Source organism: Vulpes vulpes, chromosome 11, assembly GCF_048418805.1.
Source record: "Vulpes vulpes isolate BD-2025 chromosome 11, VulVul3, whole genome shotgun sequence".
In the NCBI taxonomy this organism is placed as follows: domain Eukaryota; kingdom Metazoa; phylum Chordata; class Mammalia; order Carnivora; family Canidae; genus Vulpes; species Vulpes vulpes.
The window spans coordinates 832700-860432 of NC_132790.1; the positions used below are offsets into that span (position 1 = coordinate 832700).

Here is a 27733-nt window from a genome sequence, read left to right on the forward strand (position 1 = left end):
TTTAGAGGCTTTGCCTGTGCCCAAGTTATTTCATTACTGTCTCATTCTTAATGAGAGCATTTCTGATCTTGGCATTGATGGCCAAGAAGTAGGGTTATAGCCTTCCCTTAGACATTTGAGTTCCCTGTTCAAGTTCCAAATTATGTTTTGTTCCAAGACACTATTTTGGTGGCAAATAGGACCTGGAGTGCTACCCCAGCTTGCCTTTTATCCCTTTATTTTATGGAACTATTTTCATAGCTGTCACCACCCCAGAACATGAGGAACTAATTTTTCAGGGATTTCAGAAGTTCAATGAGGACATTTGAAACATAAGACTTACTTTCTCCATACTTACCCATGTTCAGTCCATATACACAAAACTTTAAAATGACATTTTGTCCACCAGAGGGCACTCATATTGTTCCAAGTATAGAGCTAAGAATTACGACGATTTAAAGAGAAATCTCAGAGTCAGAGAAATGAAATAACATCCCCCCCCCCCCCCCCCACCCCGGGACTACTGAAGTCTTCACTAAATGCCAAACAGAAGAATAAAAGTAAATTTTTAGATTCCATTTTATTGTCTCTTCTTCTGCCCCATCCTTGTAGTAGGGGGCAGGAGACACACACAACACACAACACAAATTATTTTCAAGTATATTCATTAATTCACAAAAAGCGGGGAAAAGAAATAAGAAGAAGAGCTCAGGGTTAATGTCTGTTCCACATTTTCAAAATGTCAGCTTTGGAAGAGAGTATATATATATTTTTTTAAATGTGGGAGTGTTGGAAATGTGAAGGAATATCAAGAACTTGGCTTTCATAGTCTTACATCCTTGGTGCTTTGAGATGGTACGTCTCGAGATGCTTTCCATCCTGGAGCTGATGAGCTGCATGCTTCAGATGAAAGGGCTCCGGCTCTTGTCTTGGAACTTTACACTTCTCAGGCACTAGAAAAACCAGAGGCTGCCACAAGACTGTGGTCTAGTGTGTTGACAGCCTCAGCCACAAGTTATTCTAAGTTCTCACAAAAGCAAAATAAACTTGTGATTTCTGAGATACGTTGTGTAACTCATTAGCGGTTTCAACTAAGTGCTGTTTATTGATCTTAAAGTCTCTCTCTCTCCTCAATGAAAGTAGACTTTCACCTATGTCTCCATCTTTCCCAAACATTCCAGCATCCTGAGTCCACTAGTTAGACCCCAGTAATTACTCAATTTAAGCCACTAGATCTGAGGCAAGTATTCCACCTCATCCCAGTTCCGTTACCATGTCAAACATTGGCTTCCATTTTTGTTTCTGTACAGGGGCATTTTTATGCACACCTTTCAAAATTAGGCCAATAAAAAGATCCATTAAGTTATCTCTGCTTCAGAATTGCTTTCCAATGAAAAGTCTCAATTTCTTTTCAATTTTAAAAAGTTCTCAGTTAAGCCAGCTTAGAATGATCTAAAGAGCTAGTTATTTAGTATATATACAGTAAAAACACATTCCAGAAATATGTCACCAAAGTAAGAAAAAACAAATTAAGTTTTTCTGTCCATTGATGGCAAAGTTATTATCAGAGAATTGCTAAGTGAACATTCGTGAGCTTAACCTTCATAGCATTGACCCAGAGTTGCCAGGTACTGCAAAGCTTTGAAAAAATTAGCCCTTTGGTACTGCCAAGACTGAAAGCAAAATTGGCCCACCTTCCTCAGTTCACATCTGGGTTCAGTTTGTTCTCAGTTAGAAGAGCTTAACCCATCTTGCCGACTTGGTCTCAATTCAGATGGGAAAGTAACAATGTTATATGAAAGGAGCAGAAATAAGTGAATATCCATTTAAGTCCTCCCTTGAGGGGAAAAGGTAGTTTATTATGTTTGGATAGTCCTTATATAATTGCCTGGTATTAGGGAATCAGACAGTTTGTTGTTAAATGGTGCCCATTGGGCTTAGATGGTCCATTTTTGAAGTATGCAGTTTACTGGTCACAAGTCTTCAAAAATAATGTACGTTATTACAAAGGCTTTCAATTGAGTAGGATTAAGCTGAAGAGAATTGACTCTCTTTCCAATACATGAGATTAGGTACAGAAAGAATTCCATAATTCAGGTTTAATATGAGAAATACAGCAGATATGAAAGTTATTATATCAAATAAGTATAGAGAATGGTTACTTGTAGCAAGATTAAGAAAAATGTAAAAGGGCCATGATTTACACTGAATTGTTTTGTTTTGTGTTGTTGTGTTTTTGCTATTTTTTCTCATGAATGTGGCAGGTGGCAATTATTTTGACAATATGAATTTTTGTGGGTATATCAACTTCAAGCTTGGAAAGATTTATTGAAGACAAAGAGTTATCATAAGACACAGTGTAACTTCACTGACTAGGTAAAAAAAAAAGTTGAGTAGGCATCCATTTATTAAATAATAATAATGATAATAAGAAAACAGTACCACATATCATATCCATATCCACTACCTTTTTTTATCCTTCCAGTGACCTAGTTAGTATCTTATCCATCTGTCAGATATCAGTGCAATTATCAATTCCTTGGGGAGACCTTCAAACACTCTCATTAGATCAAATACACTCCTCTCCTGCCCCCTCTCCAGTCCCACGATAAGCTTTCAAAGTACCATGCCTCTCGCCTCACAGGAGTTAGCAAAATTGCAACTTTGTATTTATTTGTGTACTTCTCTGACAAATGTTAATTTTCCCACTAAAATGTAAGCTCCAAAAATAGACTGTGGCTAGTTTTGTTCTGCACTGAGTCACCAACATCTAATACAGTCCTCAGTGCCTACTTGTTTATTTCTTGAATTATGAACGAATGACCAGGTCAGGCAACCATGAGATTGATGTCATATTACAAAGTAGTTAGTAGACTCAGAAAATCCAGTTAGCTAACTCAAGACAACATGGCCACTTGGTAACAGAGCTAAGTGGGACTTAACTTCTCATCCCACTTTCTTTGCCCAATATATCTTCTTAGAAAAAAACTATAAACCAAAGCATAATTGCTTCAAATCAATTCAACAAAATATGCAAACTAACCAAATATGTTTTTCCAACCAGGGTAGTAAAATAAATCAAGTGTTCTCTGCTACTTTCATGACCATCAGCAATATTCCAGGCAAGTGATTATTTGCAAAACAAGGTTAAACATTATTCAACCAAATAAAAATATCTCCTCAGAAGATATTTATTTTTTAAAAGAGAGGAGAAAAGAATTGTATTTCACAAAGAAAGTCTGCATCTGCTTTAACTAGGTATAAAAGCAGGTACTTCCTGAAAATAGGCAGATGAGTTAAACAAAAACAAAGGCCTTATTCTCTTTGCCACCCTTTAACAGTAACATACACATTAGTTTTCATCACTGATTATCTAACAGAGGAGGAAAATCATGACTTAGAAAGAATTAAATTGCATGAAGCCTATGCCACAGTTTATATTAGTTTGTTAGTTTGCTTGGGCTTTCATAACAAATAATACAGATTGGGGGGCTTAAATGGGCATTTATTTTCTTACAATTCTGAAGGATAGAAGTCCAAGATTAAGGTATCAGCAGGGCTTGTTTCCTCTTAACTTTTCCACTTGGCTTGCAGATGGCTGTCTTCTCCCTGTGTCTTCACATGTTTTTCAGCTCTGAGTGTCAGTGTCAAAGACAGAGAACCTCGAATATAGCAAAAGCAGCTCATCACATGTCAGGGAGGCTCAATGAGATTAACAGCTGACTCCTCATCAAAGTTATGAAAGCCAGTAGGCAGTGGGATGACATGTTGAAACTGCTAAAAGAAAAATTAAAAGAATTATAAGGAAATGCGAAGAGCAACTGTATGCCAAGAAAACCAGACAACCTAGATGAAATGGACAAACTCCTAAAAAGACCCAGGCTACCAAAATTCTCCCCATAATCTCTAAGCCCTTTATGTTCTTATCCTACGTAAGAGGCTCATCTATCATTATGTCCCCCTTAATTTACTGTATCTCAATTTCTCTGGCTCTCATTCAGTTCCTGGCATCAGGGAATATACAATGTTCTACAATTTTTACTTATTTATTGTTGCTTTTTATCTTTGAGTACCCACTTAAATGCTATTTCCACAAAGAGACTTGTGCCCCTTATAATAATAAGTAACTATTCATTAAAATAATACTAACTGCTTTACTAAAGAAAATTTCTTTCACTGTATCTTTTCCTCAAATATTTGGCAGGCTTCTAATCTAGTTTCCATTCAGTTACATGTTCCAGTAACCATATCCAAAGTTCTTACCTAGATAAAATTCTCAAGGCTGATTTAGGTTTTTGCTTCCAAGTTTCCAGGGCAATCTGTCTCAAATTAATAGCAGATATCTTGAGGCCAGCTGGAATCAAAGACTTGGGTGGGAAGGTCACATGTCCTTAATCTGATCTTTACTCCAAGGCTCTGTGTAAATTAGCCACTGTCATTCAAAACATCTTTAGATCTCATCTGTTATCATTTGAGGTCTCTCTCTAAAGGCAGGATTTTTTAGAGAATTCAAAATTTGAGATTTTCAATATTTCCTTATTTTCTGAAAACTGTCCAGGTTTTTTTTTCTGGAATTATCTTTATTTTTCTAATAACATCTAGGTGAAAGATGGAAGCAAAAGCCAATTTACATGATCATTCTGAATCTTTCTAACTACATATCCTAGAACAGAGTTTCTCAGCTTCAGCATCATTGACATTTTACATCAGATAATGATTTTATTGGAGTGATCTATTCTACACATTATTAGATATTTATCAGCATCCCTTGGCCTCTACCCATTACATACCAGTAACACCACTGACATCTCCAACTGTGACAAACAAAAATGTCTAGAGACATTTTTGGGGTGCAAAATCATCCCTGATTGAGAACAGAAACTACAGGCTCATTAGGTCCAGCTTCTATCTTCAAATTATCAGAAGCAATGCTTTTACCAAGTTTTGTTCAGATTTATAGCATGGGTCTCCGTTTTTCCAACCTCTTAGAGTTTTCTGGCTCCTAAGAGGTCAATGTCACCTATTTTAAATATTTGTCACAGATAGCACTGCACTTCAAGTTTCAGAATTAGTTTCCATATTAGTTACAGTAATTCTAGCTTAGAATAAACAAATACCAACATTACTGTGGCCAAGCCCAATATAAATTCATTTCTTACATGTAGCAGTTCAATTCTGGCATTTGGTGGAAACCCAAGCTGCTTCCAATGTGTGGTTCTGCTGTTTTCAACACATAGTTTTCAGAGTCACTATACTCATGTGTTTCAAGCCATAAGGAAAAGGTTATGGAGCATTATATAAATGGGATTTTATGGACTAGTTTGGGATATAAGGAAATAGGTTTGATTATCAGCTTCCAGTGTCTGCTAGTTTTACTAATTCTTGTGTTATCCTGCCATGTACCCTGTACTTTTTCTCCATGCTATTTATTACATCTATAAAGTAATTATTTGAACAACTATTGGTTTATTATCCATTTTACCTCAAGGGCAGTATACTCCATAAAGACCAGAACTACATCCATCTTGTTCAAGTCGTGTTCAGTTCCCAAAATCTAGAAGAATTTTTGGCATTTAGTACTTTCTTAATAAAGCTTTGTTAAGTAGATGAATAAAAGAATGAATAAATGAATAAATGACACATATGATCCTTGATTTGGATTTGGCCTAGTAAACCTTTAAAATACCACATTATTCCTTGCCAGACATAGATCCCAGACCTTGGTCAACAAGAGATAATGACTGGCTGACCTAGCAGAACAGAGGAACATCCTAAGGATGGAGGGTGAAGATGAGGATGGAAGCAAGTAAAAATTAGAATTCAGGGCAGTAGCTTAGAGCTTTCTCTCCTGAATCCATTACCTCATGCTTACTCTGCTTAATTAGAGTATTTCAGCTAGTGAGGAGAAAAGGGGTTATGTCGTCTTCAGAGCCTAGCTCTGACTAATTGTATTGGTTCCTGAGGCACCTTCTGCCTACTTGTGATAGTTAATTTTATGTATCAACTTGGCTGGGCCACGGTGCCTAGATGTGTGATCACATATGATTCTGAAGAGTTCCATGATGGCGTTTGGGATGAAATTAACATTTAAATTGATGGACTTTATGGTAAGCAGAACACTCTCCATAAGGTGGGTGGTCTTCATCCAATCAGATGAAGACCTGAGTAAAACCGAAGACTGACTGCTCCTGAGAAAGAAAGAATTCTGCAGCAGACAGCCTTCAGACTTGAAGTCCTTGGCTCTTCTTTGGGTCTTTAGCCCGCCAGCACTGCCTGCGTATTTTGGACTGATCAGCATCAATAAGCATGTGAGCAAATCCTTAAGAAAAATCTTTCTTGATATAGAGATAGAGACAGATATAGATATAGACACAGAGATAGATAAGATAGATATTCAGATAGAGAATAGATATAGGAGTAGGTTATGTTTTTCTGGCGAGCCCTAATACGCTGCTCATGTACATGTATTGATTCCAGACTTCACTCTAGGTAACAGGATCACCCCTGTACTTACATGAATAGCTTCTTTCGAGGAGTTTGCATGGAGCTATATTCATGTCTGAAGGAAAAAGAAGTCTTTAAATCTATAGGAATTAGATTCCACTTATACATTCCCATATTTATTTATTTCACTTGATTTTAAGACTCTTGAGGGCAAATGCTGTGTCGTTTCCATCGATTTATCCCTTGTATTCAGCCCACAATAAAAGATTTTTTCAGTATGTTAATTAAAGAAATGAGTAAATAAATGAATGGTTCAATACTTATCTGCTAAAATATAGGGTTTCATCACAAACCATTCCTCTTATCTAGCTCAAAGCAAGGGAAATCCTGGTGTGACAAGCTCCATTCCTCCCAACGCCCTCCCCCACCCCCCTTATCACCTTCTACTTCTGATTACTTTCAGTATAGTGTAGTTGTGGAGAAGTCTATGAATATGTGTCTTTAGAGGAAAATTCAGCCAGTCAAAAATATAGGACTTGCACTTAATTTTCCTCCTGTAGTAACACTGTGGAGAGTCAAATGGTAAATACCACATAGAATTTACCAGCATGGGCTGACCTGAGTTTAACTTTTGGCTCTGTCATTTATTAATCATATGACCATTCAGGCCTCAACTTCCTCATCTGTAAAATAGGGATAATAATAATATCTACATTATAATGTTGTTAGCGTGGATTAAATGAGATCAAGCATATAAAGCATTGATCAAAATACCTGGCCACAGCAGGAGTTCAACAAACATGAACAGCTGGAAAGGTGCCAAGGTCAAAGGCAGGACATTAATCCAAACAGTCTTTAATCAAAAGATAAACTAGTAATAAAAACGGCACTGCAATGGCAAATCAGAAGAAACTGAGGAAGCTGAGGAATCTGAAAAATTGGGGTCGGAGTGAAGCAGGCGAGTGGAAGATGCTATAAATGAAATCTGAAAACAGTACTTTTGTCTGCAGGACCTGAAACTTATCTCTAGGGTGACTTTATTTGAGCAAACCTGTTTATCTAAAGAGACCAGAGCTAGATAGTGATCGTATCTCAAACCCTTACAAGAGGTAACTGGGACAGCTGGGTTCAGAGAAATTATGTGTTAATGTGAATTCCAAAGCCTACGCATCCCCAGAAAAGAGCTTTCTCCTGTGTATAGTAAGGCGCAGAGCTTCCTTGCCTTGCATATTCTCAGTGTCTTATCGAACTATTAATGATACAACTTTCATTTTACGGACTCATTATTACACGCCTGTCGGTCAGGGTCCCACCAGGAAACAGACGACATATTCAAACTGGGAACATTAAAGCAAGTTTAATAAAAGGATTCTTGGTGATTCTGTGCTCAGTGTGGAGTTTGAGATTCTCTCCCTCTCTCTCCACCCCTCCCACTTATGCTCTTACTCTCTTTCTAAAATAAACAAATCTTTAAAAAAAAAAAAAAAAAGCATTCTTGCCTGCATTGTAGCAACCATGGAGCATACAGAAAACCCACATGGTCTAGTGCACGATCCCAAAGTAATTGACAGAGGATCATCATCACAACGCCCAGGGCTGAAGATGAGACAAGATGAGGCAGCCAAATGGGGAACCCGGAGAGACAGAGAGGAGGGTGGAAGATAACCCACAAAGCTATAATTTCACTTGAGAGAAACACCCGGCCTGAGGATGTTAAGGAAACTGTGAGAACAGCAGAGTAATGACCTCACTCTACTCTTTGTCTCTCACTAGTGGCCCATCCAAACCCAACCAGAAGCCAGAGGACAAGAGAGCCCAAGATCATCTCTGAGGTTCGGAGAAGGATGGAAAAGGGTAGAGCCCATCTGGCAGGGCCACAAACAGATAGCCGGTGCATCGCCCCATCTTCTAGCCCTCTGGCACTGCTCCAAAAGGAACTAACTTCATACGGCTGCTCCAAGACAAAGCCAACAGTCTTCTTCAATAGCTTGATCTGCCTCACGAACCCGTACACCCAACCCTTTCCTGTCAGGATGAAATCCTTTTGCATCTGATACAGTGCTGCTTGGGCCTTCCTTTTCCCAACTAGAGTACAAGTGGGTCCATGCGCCCAGGCCTTGGGATAGGCATTGACATGTCAGCATTGGCTGGACACGTCTATGCCAAGACCTCCATGTTACAATAAAATATGTTGAGATGTACGTGGCACTGAGCAGTGACTGATTACAGTGGAATCTTCCTTTGATGAGTTAGGCACATCAAGAATCTGCAGGGCCTCAGGTCAGGATTCTGAATGTCAATAGTCATTGCACAAAACTATATGAAATATCGTTCTGGTTTTATTTTATGGGGCTGGTTATTTGCATCCTGGATAAATAGCACTTCGCTGCATGTTCCATGTTAACAGCATCTGACATTAAAACAAAAAAAAAAAAAAAAGTTTTTTGATGGTTTTGTAAACCAGCCTTGCAATTCCTAGTTCTCAATACTGGCCAGAACCCAAAATGGAAATTGAGAACAAAGAAAAGAAACTGTTTTTATAAGTCAGAAGGCGGCAGCATCACAAGTCATGAGAGAAGTTGGAAAACATTTTCAGACTGGTTTTACAACTCCTGTTAGCCTGGCTAATTGATCCTACCACCCAACTGTACCTTGCCTGCGCTTTGAAAACTTTTGAAGTTTACCTTCCTAAATGAATACAACTCTAAACTCCATGAAGAATGCTAAGTGTTCCTCCTCCCCAATAATAAACTCAATTGAAATTTTATACCGTGTTGGAAATCCTAAAGTCAAGTTTGACAAATCACCTTGAAGCCATTAATTACCAGATAATATTCAAACAAAAGACTCAGTTTTATATAGAGAGAGATGACTAAAAGAACTCACAGGGTGGCCTAACACTAAGCTGCTTTCTTGGGACCATTATAGAGGCAACGTCTCTTGGGTGGCAAGACTGGTCGCACACAAAAGGAAGCTACTTTCGGTCACGTGGGCCCCGGGGCCTTTATAACCATGGGCCTCCTGAGCACCCGATTCTCTCCCAATTTAAACATCCCAAGGCAGGAAGACTTCCTTCTCTGGCAGGATAAGAAAGGTGAAATACTTTTTATCCTCCTTTCCAGATAATATGCTAAAAACTGGTGTTTTAACTCCAACTTGTGGCTTTCAGGAGGATCAGCCATGATGGAAAGGCCTGGACAAGGACTCAGAGGAGTTTCAGTTCCGGTTTCAATCCTGCCACGAACGGCTATCGCGACCTTGGCATCACCAGTGCATCTCTCGGGGTCTGTTTCCTCTTCAGCAGTGTGAGGGTGCTGCATTATGTCAGTGACTTCCATGCTCTTTGTTCAAATGAACTTTTACAGGGAAGCTCAATATGCAAAACAGAAAGAGACAGAGCTGCTCTGGTTCGAGGGGAAAGTGATTTCTACCCTGGGCCCCTGACCATTACCCTTCCCTATATCTCTTAAGTCCACTTAGCATTCAGAGTATATCTTTGGCTCGTCCATTCAGCTCATGATCCCTAAATTTCTTATTAAAAAGCAGAACTCTACAGAGGGGAGGTCGGGGAGAGGATGGATGAAGGAGGTGAAGAGGATGAAGCCTACAATTATCTTGATGAACACTGAGTAATATACAAGAGTGACGAATCACTGTATCATACACCTCAGACTAATATAACGCCGTATGTTCGCTACACTGGAATTAACATTTTTTAAGGGATCCCTGATGGCTCAGCAATTTAGCGCAGCCTTCGGCCCAGGGTGTGATCCTGGAGACCCGGGATCGAGTCCCACGTAGGCTCCCTGCATGGAGCCTGCTTCTCCCCCTGCCTGTGTTTCTGCCTCCCTCTCTGTGTCTCTCATGAATGAAAAAATAAAATCTTAAAAAAAATAATAAAATATTTTTTAAAAAAGCCGAACTCTACAATGGTATCGTAATAGTGTTGTATGATGACAGACGCTAGCTTCACTTGTGAACACAGCATAATGTATAAACTTGTAGAATCACCACGTTGTACACCTGAAACTAATTTAACATTGTGTGTTAGCTACCCTGCAGTTAAAAAATAAACTAAAATAAAAAAACCTCCAATAAATTTCAAATTAAAAAAAAAAGAACCCTAGGCCCTGCCTCCACAATCTACTAATTTAGCTTGTCTAGCTAGAAGTGGGGCTCAGCAATCTTTAAATGAGTATATCAGGTAAATCTCATGAACATGAGAATTTGATCACAGCAAAGCACATTGAAAACCACAGGGCCAGTTATTTCTGAGGCCTTTTTCCACTTAAACACTCTAACCTTGGTTGTTACTTTTCAAGTTTGACAAATCCCTTTGAAATCTGATGAAAGCAATAAATCTAAGTACAAACACACACATACACACAAAGGCACATACATGAAATTTGCCTAGAATTTTAGCAAATTTAAATACCCAGGGGGTGCCTGGGTGGCTCAGTCAGTTAAGTGACTGGCTCTTGATTTTGGCTCAGGTCGTGATCTTAGGGTGGAGACTGAGCCCCTCCTTGGGCTCTGCATGGGGCACGGAGCCTGCTTGAGATTCTCTCCCTCTGCCTCGCCCCTCTGTTCCCCTGCCCCACTTGAGCACTTGCACTCTCCCTCTCTCAAAAAAAAAAAAAGAAAGAAAGAAAGAAAGGAAAAGAAAAGAGAAAAGAAAGAAAAGAAAAAGAAAAGAAAAAAAGAAAAGAAAAGAAAAGAGAAAAGAAAAGAAGAAAAGAAAAGAAAGAAAAGAAAAGAAAAGAAAAGAAAAGAAAAGAAAAGAAAAAAAGAAAAGAAAAGAAAAGAAAAATACCCAGCTATGTACCTCCCCGATGCCCCTCCACGGACATGGGCCCATAGTTAAAACCCCTCTGATATCTGTGAAATAACAGGGATATTTCATGGTGAATGCAGTGATTTAGTCGAGAAGGCGCCTTCTGGGATTAAATCAAACTCCTGACTGCTGGCTATCGCACGAGTAAACCAACTTTCAATTGTTCAAAATATTTGACACCATTTTTTTTTTTTTGGCTTTTCTTATTCACCAGGATAGTGTCATCCTGAATTTTCCTCAAATACTCCAGTGCAGGTATGAGGATGAGATTACTGAACTTCAGCACCCAGCGGACCTTCCCAAGATTCTTGCTGTACGGACTGTTCAGTTCCCAGCTGGTTTGCTTCTCAGGTTGTGCACACGAACATTCTGGCCATGGAACAAGAGAGTCATGTCTTCCAATAGGAATGATGTGGCCACCTCATTGCTGGAAGCCCAGACATTCTTTTCAGGGGACCAAGGGTGAGCTTGGAACTAGTTTTCAATCTGCCGGACAAATAAAACTGTGTGGTGGCGCCAAGCGCCCCTATAAAGGGCTGTTCCGTAAATATTCATCGACCATGACAAGGAACAGGATGGTCCCGGCCCAAAAGTCTGCCTCCATTTTTCACGGTGCCACCCAGATACGCCATGTGCAGCGGGAACTCCAACATACAACCCAGGCAAGGCTCTGTACCACCTACGTGATTTCTTTGTGCTTTTATTCCCCTTGAACTTTCTCTTGCAATTTGAGTGATTTTGGCGTTCATTCTGCTGTTGGCCCGAAAGCAAAAGCCCCTCTCCAAGTCCACTCCCCCACCTACGTATTCCCAGTCAATAGGAACCACTTAACTACACGAACATTAACTAATTTGAAGTTTGCTTTTCATCCCGGCACTAATAGGAGAGGAGGAATGTGTTTGTGTTTGCAAGTTTTCCATATGGGTTAAGTAAAGATTGTTTGCTCAAGTTTGAAGCTTGGAAAAGAAAGAAAAAAACAAGGCCCATGTCTCATCTTGTCCTTTGGAGGCAAGCAGAAGAGCCATTGTTCCCAGCGCAGCTGAAACCTGTGGGCTGAGAAACCACCGGAGTCTCTCCTCTGAGGCCTCTAAAAAAGTTCCCCACAGACTTATCGTTGTCAGCAACCGTGGCAGGCTGTTTTGTTTTGCCTTTCATTCCTTATTTATTGCTAAAACAAATGGCAATGACAGCTGAGAATGGAAAGAGTGGCAAGAAGGAGTGAAATATAGGAATGAGGCATTGATACAAACAAGAGAAGCTGCTAAAAAGGGAAAGGAGTCCCTTGTCCTCTAAAAGCTCAAAGTGCCTTTCATCATCTGGCAAGACTGGACCGAGAGCAAGATTATTTTTAAAGGTAAACGGATAAGAAATGACTCATCCAAAATGCCAGGGTATACCCATCCCTCCTCCCACAACGAAAACGTTGCCTTTTAATTCTTTGGGGGTAAAGCAAGGCCCAGACAATGGGGAAAATTCTGTTTGAGGGCAGAAGCTAGGATAAAGAATATTGAAGAAGGAGCTAGAAGGATTCTGAAAATATGATTCCATGTTTCATAATCTGGAGAAGAAAACCACCTTTGGAGCTAAGGGTTCCCCGACTCCTTAGCTGAGCCCTGGCCCGACTAAGGACGCTGCTATTGGTCAAGGGCTTGCCAGGGACTCCCGGGTTTTGGCCTTGACCTCGGTCTTCAGCAGCATGTTCCATGTTTCTGTTTACACCATAGTTTTCACAACAAGTCAGCAGCCTCTGCTCTGAATGTAGTTTAGTCCCTTTGGTAATAACCACGTAGAGATGAAGAGGTTCAACATCTCCCCATCACGGGAGCCATAGGTCTTCAACACGGTCTGTACGACCTCTGCAATCTGATCCTTGCCACTGTTCCGGATCCAAGTCCTAATATTTCGCCTCCTGAAATTCGAGTTACAACAATTTCAGAAACTTTAATGTTCTCCAAATGACTGTGCTACTTTCAGCCTCTGTGGGTTTTCCTCTGATTGTCTATCTCCCTGGGCGGCCCTCTCTCCTTACTAATTCTTTTGCCACCTCATGCCACCTCTCAATACAGAACTCAGGGGTCCTCACATCTAGGAAGTCATTCTTAGCACCCGAAACTACTCCCGTAAGTGGAATTAGGCACCAGGGCATGGCATCCTCAAGAGAATTACCGTATTTTATTGAAACTACTTATTTTTGTGCTTTATCTCCTCTATTAAATCATGTGTTCCTTAAAGGGAAAGATGATATCTTACTTAGTGTCCTCACTCCAAGCAAAAAGTAGACACTTCATTGAATTTAATCAAAAAGGAGGGGATCCCTGGGTGGCGCAGCGGTTTGGCGCCTGCCTTTGGCCCAGGGCGTGATCCTGGAGACCCGGGATCGAATCCCACATCAGGCTCCCGGTGCATGGAGCCTGCTTCTCCCTCTGCCTATGTCTCTGCCTCTCTCTCTCTCTCTCTCTCTCTGTGACTATCATAAATAAATAAAATAAATAATTAAAAAAAAAAAAAAAAGGAGCATAGCCAGCTCACCAGCTAAGGCCAACGTTATTGTTGGCATCTTCCGTCTTCACCGGTCACCAGCACAGCTCTCAGGTGAGCTTTTGGCCCGGTCTGTTAGCCAAAGCTCTACAGGCCCAATGCCCTGTGAGCCCCAATTCTGAGTATCTGCCCAAATCTTGCAGTGTGAACACATTCATTTTCCAATCTCCTCATCCAGGAACAGCCAGCAGCTGACATCTAGGGAAGCACTGACCCAGAACCACACAGAACCCATACTCCCCTCCTGTCATTACCACCCACCCCTCCGTGATTATTCAGGGGACTAACAAGAATATAACAAGAATGAAAGAGATCCGTATATGGTGGTTTCACTTACTTGACTGAGTCTTATTCGTTTCTCTTTTTTAAGAACTCAAAATTAGGTGAAACACAGGATACACTGGATGACTAGGAATTAATTACTTAAGCATGACTTCCATGGTTCCTTTCGAGGCTCTGATTAGGTGTTTGGTAGCAGAGACCGATGATTGTTCTCCAACTCGTGTGCTCCACCCCTCATAATGTCAAGTCGTGGCTGGGAACAGGCTTCTTGGCCCGAGACTGCGTTTCCCAGGACGGTTTACATGCACAGTGACCGCGTGGCCGGTGTCTACCCGTGAAAGGGGAGTAGAAGACATGAACGTCTTCTCCGATCCAAGGCTTTAAAGAGTGTTGCTAAGTTCTCTGTGCTCTTTTATTCCTGAAGGTTCAAGGCAGCAGACAAACCAGCCCAGGGGCAGAGCTGGCCAACTTCTCTGCAGCGGAACCGTGGCGGTTGTCCTGCTGCGACGTCAGGAGCTGGGAGAGCCACTCGGCTCCGTCCTCGCGGGCAGAGAGGCAGGAGCAACACGCGAACGTTCGACGCTGTGTCCAGTGAAACTTTATTTACGAGATAAGTGACGAGTCCACAGTCCATAGTTGGCCAACCCCTGCCTTCAACAGCAGCGGAGCAGGAGGCCGGAAAAGGGCTGAATCCTCGAAGTCAACGTGGAGAAAACTCCGCAGCGCAGCCCTGGTCACTGGTGTTCGCTCCCGAGTGAGTGGGGTAGTAGCTTGTTTCCCGAGGCCATGGAGACTGTAGGGCCTGCTCAGTAGACAGGTTAGGATGGCCTTGCCGACACGATTCTAGCACAAAATAGAAGAATTGAGAATTAAACATGTAAAATTAAGAGCCATCAAGGTGAGCTTAGGGCAGAGCCACACGATTTTGTTCTGCTGCTCAGCACTTTCCTGATCCCAGCTGGTTCCTAGAGTCACGTATTCGTCCTCATGCTCTCCTTCCTACTGTCCCGCCCTCTACCCTATACGTTCGCAGATGGCCAAGTGAAAAAGAACTAAAACGTGATCTATTTTACTCCGTAAGGCTGCGTCAATACTGCACTGGCTACACTTACCCCTGTACACCCGGGTTGTTCCTTTGGACTTGGTAGCAGGATGTCACAGCAGCCTGGTTAAGGCAACAGCGACTACACGCCACACGCAAGCGCACTGCTGTCCTCTCTGCCAAAGCTGTAAGAAGGAGAAGGCCTGGTGTCTTCTCTGTGTCGACGTCCATTAGAGGGCCCTCAGGCAATAGCAATACAGCTTGAGCCTAGTGTGCCCCAGAGTGGAGTCAAATTCTTGTTCAACTTCTAATTTCAAAGCTCACTCAGCCTCCATGTCAAACACGTGTCCAGGGTCTGGGGGCAGGGGTGGTTAGGGAGGATGGAGAGATGGCGCGGGGAGACGGATGGGGTGGTTGACACCGTTGCCAGGAACAAGTTCAAGACACAGCCTCTCTCTGAACTCCTAACCATCTCTGCCCTCCGGCAATTAAAGTTGTAGGCGTGTGTATCTTAGCATACTTTCAGTTGTAAGTAATAACAAATCCAAAATCCAAATCAACCAGATTTAAATGACAAAGGAATTTACAGTCTCATTTAAGCAAAAATAATAATAATAATAATAAGATGGGGTTTAGGAAGAGTTTGATCAGGGCTCTGGCTCCGTTTCCTTCACTGTTCTCTTCCTACATTTGATCGCTCTACCTGAATGTCTCCCCTTGTGGCTGCGGTGGCTCCAGACCTTACAGCTGTACGTTGTATCTTTTGAAATAAGAGAGGGATCCTATCCTCTCTCTAATCACAGATAAAATAATTCCGTGTTCTGAGTTGACTAAGCTTGGTCAGGCAGGCAGCATGTGCTCATTGGCTTAGACCTGTGGTTATTGCTCGTCCCTGACATCACTGTTGTGCCAAAGGGGAGGAGAGAATCTGTTTGGCTTTAGCTAACTGGGGCCTAATCGACCTGCATAGTGCCCAGGTAACAGGAGAGGAGCGGAACAGACCTGCAAGGGCAAGCACGATGTCCAGCTCGCTAAGTCAAAGCCGGCACGTCTGGCCCCTTTCCTACCGTCTCCCCAAAGACCTGCTTCATATCTTCAGGTAGGTGATTCCACGCTACCGTAGCCTACCAACAGCTCAGTAGGCCTTGCTCTGCTGCCCGGTGAGTAAGAAATCGTCCCCATTTCATCGCTGAGGGGACCGAGAATGTTTAAATGGAATCACCCTCTTTAAGACGTGACAGCTAACAAGCAGCACGCCCGGAGTACAGACACAGCTCCCCCGATTCAGTCCCGTGTTCTCATCCCCCACCGTGAGGTCTTCTGCCCTGGTACAAAGATAAGCCACGGTTCGAAGATGTTATCAGCCCGGGCTGGCCTACCGTGTTAGGAAAGTCCCCATCTGAACAGCGGGCTCTGCTCCGCTGTCTTACATTTAATGTTTCCTATAAGCGCAAAAAACCACAGTTTGAGCCTAGAAAGAACACATTCTGGGTCCCTGTAATCATCTCAGTGTCTAAGTATAATCTGGGCATCGAATAGTGTTTATGCGTGGATGGGAGGGCGCCCATGGGTATATGTCTATTTCCTGGTTATCTTACCATCGCAACGGTAGATGGCCTGCATGCTTCTCTTTTTTTTTTTTAATAAATTTTTATTTATTTATCATAGTCACAGAGAGAGAGAGAGGCACAGAGACACAGGCAGAGGGAGAAGCAGGCTCCATGCACTGGGAGCCCGACGTGGGATTCGATCCCGGGTCTCCAGGATCGTGCCCTGGGCCAAAGGCAGGCGCCAAACCGCTGCGCCACCCAGGGATCCCTGCATGCTTCTCTTTAATTGTGGAAAAACTCCACACTCTATGGCATGTGGCTAGGCTCCCTCCATATGTCCCAATATATCCCATAAAACCATCCTGGGGTTGTCCACACAGCAGTGACACCCGCCTGTTCTACCTGTCATGCCCACGTTAGTATGCAAACATACACACCATTAACACAGTCCTTGGGGAAGGCATCTTAAAACCTCATCCTCAAAGGTCTGGGCAGTGGCAAGGTACCGTGTTCGGATTATGCACGTCCTGAATATGGCTAAGTGTAACGGGTGAGAGTGAAATCTCCCTAAATTTGCTACTCAGCTTGCCCACTTAATAGCCATGACTTTGGGCAGGTTATTAATCTAAGTCTCCATTTCCCTTATTTGTAAAGCTGAAAATAATAATAATAATAATAACAAATTCCATATATTTTTCATGAACACAATATCTGGCATATTGAAAACATTAAAAAATGTTCACTGTTGCTACTATTATAATAATATTAGTATTTATTTGTATCATCCTTATGTTTATTAATTAGAATTAGCATTTTACTCGAATGGCCAATTCCATTCTATCTCCTTACTCTCGGGTATCAGTTGCATATAATTTCTATCTACTTAATATACTGCCTTTGGGAATCTAAACTTTAATTTAGATAAAGGTCTGTTTTCCTCTTTCATATAAAAGCAAAATAAACAAACAGATAGAAAACATATTTTTTAATATCTTGGCTATTTACTTTCTGATTTATGCTATCCAGCACCGTGCTTAAAGTTTTCCTTCCATTTCTTTTTTTGTTAGCTAAAGTAGCAGATCTTCTTACAATTTCCTTTAGTAATTACTTTTGGTACTTACCAGGTCTAAGCAACTAAGACACCGGCCCTATAAAGAAAATGTCATCTCTACACAGTCAATAGACCCAGGTTTCAACGGGCTTAACCTGAAGCTCTGGTCTGCCCAGCACTTCAGTGTTACGTCCCAAGGGCCCCGGAGCTAATGAAACATGTTGCCCTCCTGATATCTACTTAAGCAAATTGAATGTGACCATCCAAGAAAATTACTCCGTTGTCATAGTAACTCTTTTACTACTTTAGGTTAAAAAGAATAGAAAAAAAAAAAAAAAGGAAAGAAAACCTGGCAGCAAACTTTACAACCTAAAATAAAGTTGTGGGAGGTACGAGGCAGAGGCAAAGATAAATGAGGGATTTAATTCAATATGGAGCAAAACACCTGAAATGCAATGAGCTCCCGGTAACGGGCCACGCTCAGCGCGCGTAGACATAAGGCTGGGGGTGTCCCAGCAGTAGATTCGCAGAATGTGAAGACGGAAGCGCTCCGAGGAAGTCTAACCTGAGCCCGTCGCTTTACAAATAAGGAAACCATCAGGGAAAGGTAGGACGACTCACACGAGTTAGCATCCTCAGCTGTTGGCTCCCGTTGAAGCAGAAGCCCGGTGTCCTGCCTTCCTGTTCAGGGCGCCCTTGTCATTCTACCCCTGGGTCTGGGGGCATACGGGACGACCCAAAAGACCTTCGGGAAATCGCTGCTATTATTATCTTAATATATTTTAAAAAAAATTATAAAGGGTTGGTTCAGGGCAGAAGAGGAAGACAGATTAGTCTTAAACGGGTCCAGGGACTGGCCCGTTATTGCACAGCTGGTGGGGCTTCATCACTCAGCATTACACACTGGCACAGGGTTAGGGACCGTGATGGCTCCCAGAGGCCACAGAGGATATGCCCAGACCAGGTGGGCCACTCACAGTTCTTGTAAGGAGTAGAGACTCTCAAAAAAAAAAAAAAAAAAAAAAGGGAGTAGAGACTCTCCTATGTGTATACTGAGAATCAAGAGTCTCAGAATCCCCACTTCCAAGGGGTTTATTCTGCATCTCACAGACTTTAGAATATATGGCAGAGTCATGCTACTGACAAACGACAGGCCTGCCCTGATTTTAATTCTAGGGAGCTATCAATACCAGGAAAGGGTGGACATCGCAAAACCAGTGCAGGAGAGGCATTCAGTGTTGTCCTCAATGAAAACGTATGTGCTCGTTGGTTAAAAAAGGGAGACCTAGGAAATTAAGCCAGCACGTACCATGAAGCCAGTGACACGGAAAGGGACCCGTCTAGGTACATCTATGAGATGCGTACGGAGGTCAACGTCACTGTATCACGTCCATCCTGTTTGATTGGCCGGACCCAAAACAGTGCTTTGGTTTTATCCCTTAATGATGCTCCTCGCCTCGCTGATTGAACCTCTCCTCAGCTAGGAGGAGTCCCTGGATTCCAACTGATTACAGAGGAAAGACATCCTGGTACCCCCTTCTGCGGCCAAGGTTTCCTAGGACCGACAGCAGACTGATGGTCATTCAGACGTACGCCCAGAAGGACTTGCAGAGTTGAGAGGGAGCCTATTTGTTGGTGGTTACAAAAGGAAGTGGTTAAGGGATAAGGATATCCCATAGAGATGTGGAAACCCCCGTCTACACCAAGTGAAAGTATGGCCCTGCCATGGTACCCTGCAGGGGACTGCACTTTCTTTCTTTCTTTCTTTCTTTCTTTCTTTCTTTCTTTCTTTCTTTCTTTCTTTCTTTCTTTCTTTCATTTTTTTTTGTCTTATTTATTTATTCATGAGAGAGGCAGAGGGAGAAGCAGGCTCCCTGTAGGGAGCCCGATGTGGGACTCGATCCCAGGACCTGGGATCACGACCTGAGCCAGATGCAGATGCTCAACCGCTGAGCCACCCAAGTGTCCTGAATTGCATTTCTGGAATCAGACTAACACCTGGATAAAAATAAAGGTTCCTTGGGTGGATGGATAGGTACGTAGTAGAAAAGAACAAAGTTACAAGTTGACAGTGTCAATAAATCCTAAAACAAGGATAACTTACAGGTACATCCGCATAGTTAGTCCCTCATAGAACCAACATCTGTTGCGGATCTACCGCGTCCCAGGTTCTGTTCTAGGTGTGAGAGTCACAGCACACTCTTCTTCCCCGCGATTCTTCAAGGAAACCCGAAGCGCACCCACGCACCTCATCCCCTGACATGACTCAGTCCCTTTTTGTAAGTCAAGAACCCGCAATATTTTATTGACCACAGCAAATGACTTACGGATCCAACCAGACAGCAAATTTCAATTCAAACCGGCAAATACTAAGTTGAGTTTGAAACATAGGTGCCAGCAACCACCTGTGATTTCCAGTAGAATAAGATGCGCTTGCTACCCGCGTGGACCTTACCATTCTGTAAATAAATAATATAACACGCGTGCGCACACGCACACGCACACGCACACGGTGTAAAAGAGGCACAATAGTAGTGGCATCAGAGAGCCGCAAAGAAAACGTTCTCAGAACTCAAAGGAGTTAAAGGCGTCCTGTGAGGGAATTGGAAAATTCTCTTTGAATTCGTTTCTGGTTTTGTTTTCGCTTTGCTTTTAAAGAGAGGAATTGGCTAGACAGAGATGGCCAGAAAGAGCATTCCAGGTAAAGACAAGCATCAAGAAACTATGGCTTATGTGTAAAGGTCAGTAAACCTTCCGGCCTCAAATGCCTTCTTTGAGGAAGGATGGCCCGGGATGGCCGCACTTCCATACGCTTCTTAATGATTTCCCAGCTCAAAAGCGTTGACGGTATTTTGGAGGCCGCAAGACCTATTTGAGAGTTTGATACAAGTAATAGCTCTGCCCCCAAAAGAAACATACCTGACCCCCCAGGTAAGAAGCCCCAGACCCCCAAAGCCTCCAAAGCTCCAGCTGCCACCTTCCCAGGAAAGGCCGCTCCCTGCTGACCTTGCAGCCGACCCCAGTCCTATGTATAGAGAAGCTGATGCGACGAGGCCACCTGCGCCCGGGACCGGCCCTTCCACTTGTGCTCTTGTAACTCCCGCACGTCGGCTGCTTAGCTTGGGGGCAGCAGGGCGCTGAACACCCCTCCTGGGGAAGGCCCCCCCGAGGGACGGCCTGGCCAGGGAAAGACCGAGTTAGTGCATGCTGCGGGGCGGCAGCTTGCAAGCGAAAATTGCTCCATGGCTCCTTAAACATTTGAATTGGCTCAAAATCAAACGTGTATTCACAAACGGGCCCCCAACGTCCACAAACAGGTCTACGTCTTGATCACAATCATTTGAATTCAGTATTCAGACGTTTCCACGCTGCTCTTTTCTGCTGCTTACCAGAGAGCACACACGGGCGTGGGCCTTACCCAACTAGTGACAGGAGCAGATTAGTCGCAATTTAGTGTTTTCCCAGCAAACCGGTTAGGCTCCACCAGAAGACGTAGTTAAGGGATTGTAAGCTATTGTTCTATGGGGCATGTTTGGCCCATAGGTTTATTTTATTTAGCGCATAATTTTTTAATCTCGGTTTGTTCTTAACATTTTGGAATCGGGAAATTACACGTGAAAATTCAAATTTCTGAGGACTTTTTAAAGAATCTGGAGATCTAACAATAATGGGCATAATTTTAGATAGCAAGGATCGGTTTAAGATGAGTCATGACTACCCACTGTAGACGTCACGTGGACTTTGCAATTTGCCCTAAATTGTTTTATGTCCAAACTACTTCAAAAAATTTGCATTAACTGCCTCGCCGCTGAACACATTTGAGTTTGTGATCCCTGATCTAGATACTACAAATGATTAGGACGGTGTAATATAGTATTTAGGAGTATAAGCTATGAAATTAGGCCTGAGTTTAAATCTTCCCCATCTACTGGCTGAATGAATGAGCTGTTAATTCCCAAGTTGTTCAACTTTCTCCTTAGTAAGGTGTTGATGATGTCTATCTTATGGGGTCTCTGAGTGATAAAATTAGATTGTGCTTTGCACAATGCTCCGTGTGTCATCACCTGGCAATAGTAATTGAGGCAGGTTGAATTGCTTTTCATTAATAATAATTTTTCCTCCCTGGGGAAGGAGCAATCTTCTTTTACCCTTTGAAGTGGGGCTTAGTCATGTGACTACTTTCGGGCAATGAAATGTGAGCAGAAGTGAGGTGTGGCACTTCCAGGAGTGGCCGGTTTGTACTTTATCACTGTTACTGCACCACTGCAACCGGTGACGCTCCAGATAGTGGCCTGTCGAGTGCCTGGGTCCTGGAAGGAGCTCCGGGACAGTGTGAAGGAGAGCCCCTAGCGGACTCTTGACAGACAAGGAGAGCAAATGAGGAATAAATCATTTTTGCTTTAAACCACTGACATTTCAGAAGTGTTTGTTACTGCAGCGTAACCTGGCTCATCCTGACACTGCAGTGGTAATTATCATTATCACTCTCGTTATCATAATTATGGCTGTTACTGAAAGCGATTGCCCCGCCCAGGTCTCCTTTTGCCTGTATTTTGAGGGCTCCTGGCACAGAGACCAAGAGACACAGACTCTCCGCTCCGTTCTCTGTGGTCAGCTGCTCTTTTCCCTCCCTCTTCCATCCAGACTCTGGCTTCCCTTACTGGCTTCTCATAGCCCCACATTCCCCCTGACTGAAGACTTTAGGGAGGGGAACAAAAAAACAAACCGTTCCTCTTTACACTTAAGACTGCCTCTCCCCTTTCACTATAAAAGGAACCAAAATTTTATTCATATTGCACGAAGATGGGCGAAGAAAATGCCAATTCCTTCTACGTTTAATTTCATCTTCCTTCAATACCTCTAGGGGAAAATTATCTTTAGTCGAATCCAAGAAACTTAGTGTGATATAATGATGTAAACCAGAGGTTGGGAAACTAGGGCCTGTAAGCCCACTACTTATTTATATAAGTAAAGTTTTATTGGAACACTATATATATTATTTGTGGCTGTTTGGGGGCTACAAGGGCAGAGTTGAGTAGTGGTAACAGAGTCTGTATAGTTCAGAGTCTAAAACATTTGTTACTTAGCGCTTTGTAAAAAAAAAACAGTTTGCTGATCCCTGATAAGAACTTTAACTAAATTATCAATCTCTTTGGGTTTTTTTTTTTGTTTTTTTTTAAGATTTATTTATTTGTTTGTTTATTTATTTGTTTATGATAGGCATAGGGAGAGAGAGAGAAAGGCAGAGACACAGGCAGAGGGAGAAACAGGCTCCATGCAGGGATCCCGACGCGGGACTCGATCCCAGGACTCCGGGATCGCGCCCCGGGCCAAAGGCAGGCACTAAACCACCCAGGTATCCCCTATCAATCTCTTTATAATAAAATTCTAAGTCTTTCAGATTTCTCTCTCTTCATTCAACTCCTGTCCAAGATGGTACCTGGGTTTTAGAGTGTTTGTGGTGTCTATGACTTCATGGTAAAACGGGGTGAGTAGTGCACGTGGTACCCTTGGGCCTTTTACTTGTATCTACTGCAGTTATGTGTATTGGCTGCTCCCCGGATTAATGACCACTGACACTAGCCTTATTCCCGAGTGTTCTGTTGACATTCGATGCCAAACTTTGTACAACTTTCAAAACTCATAGTCTGTTCTTTAACCTGGTCAGGGTGTGATATCTTCCATGCTGACTTAACTACAGATGATGTGGAAACTCCATCAAGAGTCAGCTGTTCCTCCCATGAAGTTCTTGACTATAGGACACTTTTCCTTTTTTTTTTTTTCTTTTCTTTTTTTTTTTTTTTACCACTTTTCCTTTATGCCAGGAGTCCCTTCTGGCAAACTCCTCAGACAAAATCTCCAGTGACCTCCACATCCTATGTCAGGGACATGTGGGACATTCTGGCTCCTACCTAAGCTTCATGGAAAAAATAAGGATAGTTTGAGAGGGCTACACTCAGGCTTTCCCATCCACTTAACCAAACGGTGATGCTTAGTTGCAAGAGGGCTAGATGGCCTATAAGGAAATCACCTTCCAGTACCCTAAGTAAAAAGGGAGCAGACATCTTGTAGCCGTCAGCATTTCCTCTTACTCGTCTAACATTCTTCTCTCCTCTGATGTCTCATCCTAAAGGAGGAAGAGTGGGACACATGGCTGACCGTCTGCTGCTCCTACCTCTGCCTCTCCTCATTCTCTTCAAATTCCTCCAGATGATATGAGTATTTCCACCTTGATCTTCCTATATATTAAGGACGTCTGTAAAACTCTAATCAAGCCTCCCAGGCTGGACTATTATTATGTTAATAGGTGAGATGGGGGGAATGTGATGATAAAAGACATTCAGTATATTAGTTTCTCTTAACAAACTCGGGCATAAAGACTATTGTATTGTTAAAGCTCTGAAAACCCCTAATTGGGATGTCAGAAGCTGAATTTTATCTTTCTTATCATTCTTGCTGAAATGTGTAATAGATGTAGCTCCTGAACTTACCGCCGAGAAAGTCATATATACTGAAAATCAGAAGAGGAGAGCACATCGAAAGCATTAAAAAAAAATTGCTCACATTACATATCCACAGGATCAAATCCATTTGAAGAGACCAGGCATCCATGAAAAATATTTTAAAAATTAAATATGGAAATCCACTAATGCAGAGGATCACCTCCAAGCCGTCAAGCCAAGGTTGTTGGATACACCCCCACCTCCACCTTAAGATGTAGACTTAAGTATTTTCTAAGGTGAGATTTTCATTCAAGTAAATGGGCATTTGTTAGTTCTTGTCTCCTTTTTATTTTTTTTAATAATACATTTATTTTTTATTGGTGTTCAATTTGCCAACATACAGAATAACACCCAGTGCTCATCCCGTCAAGTGCCCCCCTCAGTGCCCGTCACCCAGTCACCCCCACCCCCCACCCTCCTCCCCTTCCACCACCCCTAGTTCGTTTCTCAGAGTTAGGAGTCTTTATGTCTCCTTCTTTTTAAAAGGAAATAGTTGGGTCAGAAGCTGATTGAGATTATTCTTGGCTCTAGAATCCATTTCAGAATGAAGCAACGTAGAGTAGTAGTAAGAGGACAGTGTGTGGGATCTTACAGCCCTGGGTTTGAATCCTGTCTCTGCTTCTTAGTAGCTGTGTAACCATTCACAGCCACTACCTGAGTTTCTATATCGTGGGCCTCTGTTCCTAAGGGATTAGGATCTCAGCATGGTATTTGATTATTTCCTCCCATCCAGACCACATTGGTTTACATTATGGGCTTGCCACAGGCAAAAAATAGCAATCCCAACCACCTGTCCTTTAAACAAAAATATATTTATTACTTTTAACTAAAAGGATAATTGCTCTACCCGGAATACCACATGCATCAGCAAAGTTAAGTTCCAATTTGGCATTCCGTCAGAATCGCATAGAACACCCCTCTCTTCTTACCTTTCCCATAATGATTGCTGAAGCCCCAGTTCCCAGACGTGCCACAAAAAGAACTGGGAGGCTGAAGCTTTCAAGGGTCCTTGGTATTTACAGTTCCTGATGCCTGAAATTCCCCAAAATGTCTCTGTGATCATGCTATGATTTCTCCAGACTGTAAAGTCACAACTCAAAATGATATCTGATCACTCATTCAATGGTCACTCTAAAAATTATTTTGTCAGGTGCTGGAAAGTTGGGAAGAGACACTGATATTAACTGTTATAGACTTCAGGTTATGGAAGCATCTGGATTGGCCATGATTTTGATCAACGTCAAATCTCGGCATGGAAATTGAAAGATTAGTGTCAACCAAAGAATAAAGAGAACTAAAGGAAAAATAGTTCTGGTTTTTAGCTTTTGCTGAAAATATTCCTAATATTTCTTTAGGCTAGAAATCACACCATTTCTATAGTTAGTTACAAAGACCTTTTACTAGGGAAAAGGAAGTAGGAAAGTGCCATACCTAGAAGTTACGATGACCTTTATTGTGTGTGTGTGTTCACTAGATGTCTGAAACACTCCTCAAGAACTATTATCCTTTGTAACAAACACAGACTTTCCCACTTTACCCAGAAAAAGAGGACAAGAAAAGGCTCAGAGTCAGGAGAAGCAAGGGAATACCAGTTACACCGAAGAAGGCCCTAAGGGCAGGGCAGCAGCAAACAGATCTCCTGAGACCAGCAGACCATGGAATGGGTGTGAACCTGAAGCAGAGGAGAATGCCCGAGGTCGTGTGAGGGGCAAAAGTCTCGCTTACTCATATCAAGCCTGTGAGGTAGGAATGGACAAGTTAAATAAGTTGCCCATGGTCATATAGCAGAGTCAAGATGCAAAAACACAGAGTCTAGAGCCGCCTCCTCCACCACTCTGACTACTCCCTCCACCTCCTAGAATGGGGAACGCATCAATCCTAAGTGAAGAAATAAGAAAAAAAAAAAAATTAGGGCAAGACAGTGCAGAATGTAGGTCCTGCATAATATCTAGGTATCCGCGAATGCTCTTTGTGGGGACCTTTCTATATCACGAAGAATCTGAAGTGGATCAATAATTGGATGTTGGGTATTTCCTAGATCATTAGTCCAAGCACTATTGCCTTTAATGAAAGGGCCCTGGGAAGCAGGCAGTGCTTGCATAAACTAACGAATCTCTAATTATGGAGATACCTGGACCAGATGGGGAAATGTTAGTGAGGTCGATACCGAAGGAAAGGACAAATAGAGTCAGGAATGGGATTACAGGGATTTGAGAGATTGTCATTTCTTTGATAGTCACTAACACAGTTGCTCAATTTTTTATGATATACATATAATTCAATAAATATTATTGAGTGCTCTGTTAGATATTTAAGAATTTGGATGCAAGATTGATAAATGGTTGTCCCTGCACTCAGAGGGCTTACACTCCAGTGAGATGCATGTGTCCACAAAGAAAACAAACAAATGTATTTTTTCTTTAAAAAGAGAGCAAACTGTGTAGACTGTTTGACATGTGTAGACTGTCATTCTCTCTCTTTTCTTGGGCACTGACTGAAATTAAGTTCCCCTCAACCCGACATATACACTTGTTAGAGTTTTTCTATAGGTACTAAGAATTCAGGTTGCGTGACAAAATGTCATTAGATTTAAGAATCTTAGTGCATGAAGCAAACACTAATATTTGCATCCATTGGAGCCACCAAGAGAGGGGACTAGGGGTGAAAAACTAAAGAAAATTGCGGAACATTCACTCCACTTTGTTAAAATTTGTCCTTTCTCTGAACTCTAAAATACAATTTAGCTCTTTATCACAGTTCCTGCTAACTGTTCCCCAGTTGTTAACTTTGCGTCCTTATCACCAAACTGGGCTACAAAATTCTGAAGAGCAGAGACTTGAGTCTTCAGCCTCCCCTTTACGACACTCAACGCCCAGCTCGCTGTCAAATACAGAGGCAGTGCCTGGTACTGACTCCCTTGAACTGAATGGGAAAGATCTCAGTCAAGAGGCGGAAGGAGGTTCAGAGGTATTTGGCAAAGAAAGATCAGGATAGGTCCTGCAGTTTACAGCCTCCTATTTTGGAAAGATCTGAATTTCCAGGGAAAGGTATGTGGATTGCACAGGTCAGAGACAGAGGTAAAGGCAGTCTAGAGAGTCAGGAAACTGGATGAGCCTCAACCCCATGCTTATATCATTATTTACTTATATATTTTCTACAACTAATACATTGGTTTTCCCTTAGTGCTGTTTTGCTGTAGAAACCATTAACCCAGGAGGGACACAAACCATGAAATTGAAGTGCTCACTAAATATTCACTGGGCCCTGTAGTGTGTCCAATAGGGCCCTGATTATGTGCCCATAAAGCTCTTTGGTGGCCACAAGGGGCAGTAACACCACGACCCTGTCCTCATGATACCTGTGGCTCCAATAGCCCCCAGGAAATTCGCCTGTGCTTCCCTCTCTTTTGCTCAGTCACTCATCATTTGTTTTCGCAGCGCATTATTGAGAGTCTGCAACGTGCAAACGACCAATAATTATCCCATGTGACTAAATAACATTACTAAAACG

General features: G+C 42.3%; 1 long non-coding RNA gene across 1 annotated transcript; it reads right to left on the reverse strand.

Moving 5' to 3' along the window:
* Window positions 1–540: 540 nt before the first annotated feature.
* Window positions 541–7016, reverse strand: LOC140594383 (uncharacterized). Its single transcript, XR_011995067.1, has 2 exons — window positions 5462–7016; window positions 541–3756 (listed from the first exon to the last, which is right to left on the reverse strand). It is a non-coding gene; the product is annotated as an uncharacterized lncRNA (long non-coding RNA).
* Between the last annotated feature and the right edge of the window lie 20717 nt (window positions 7017–27733).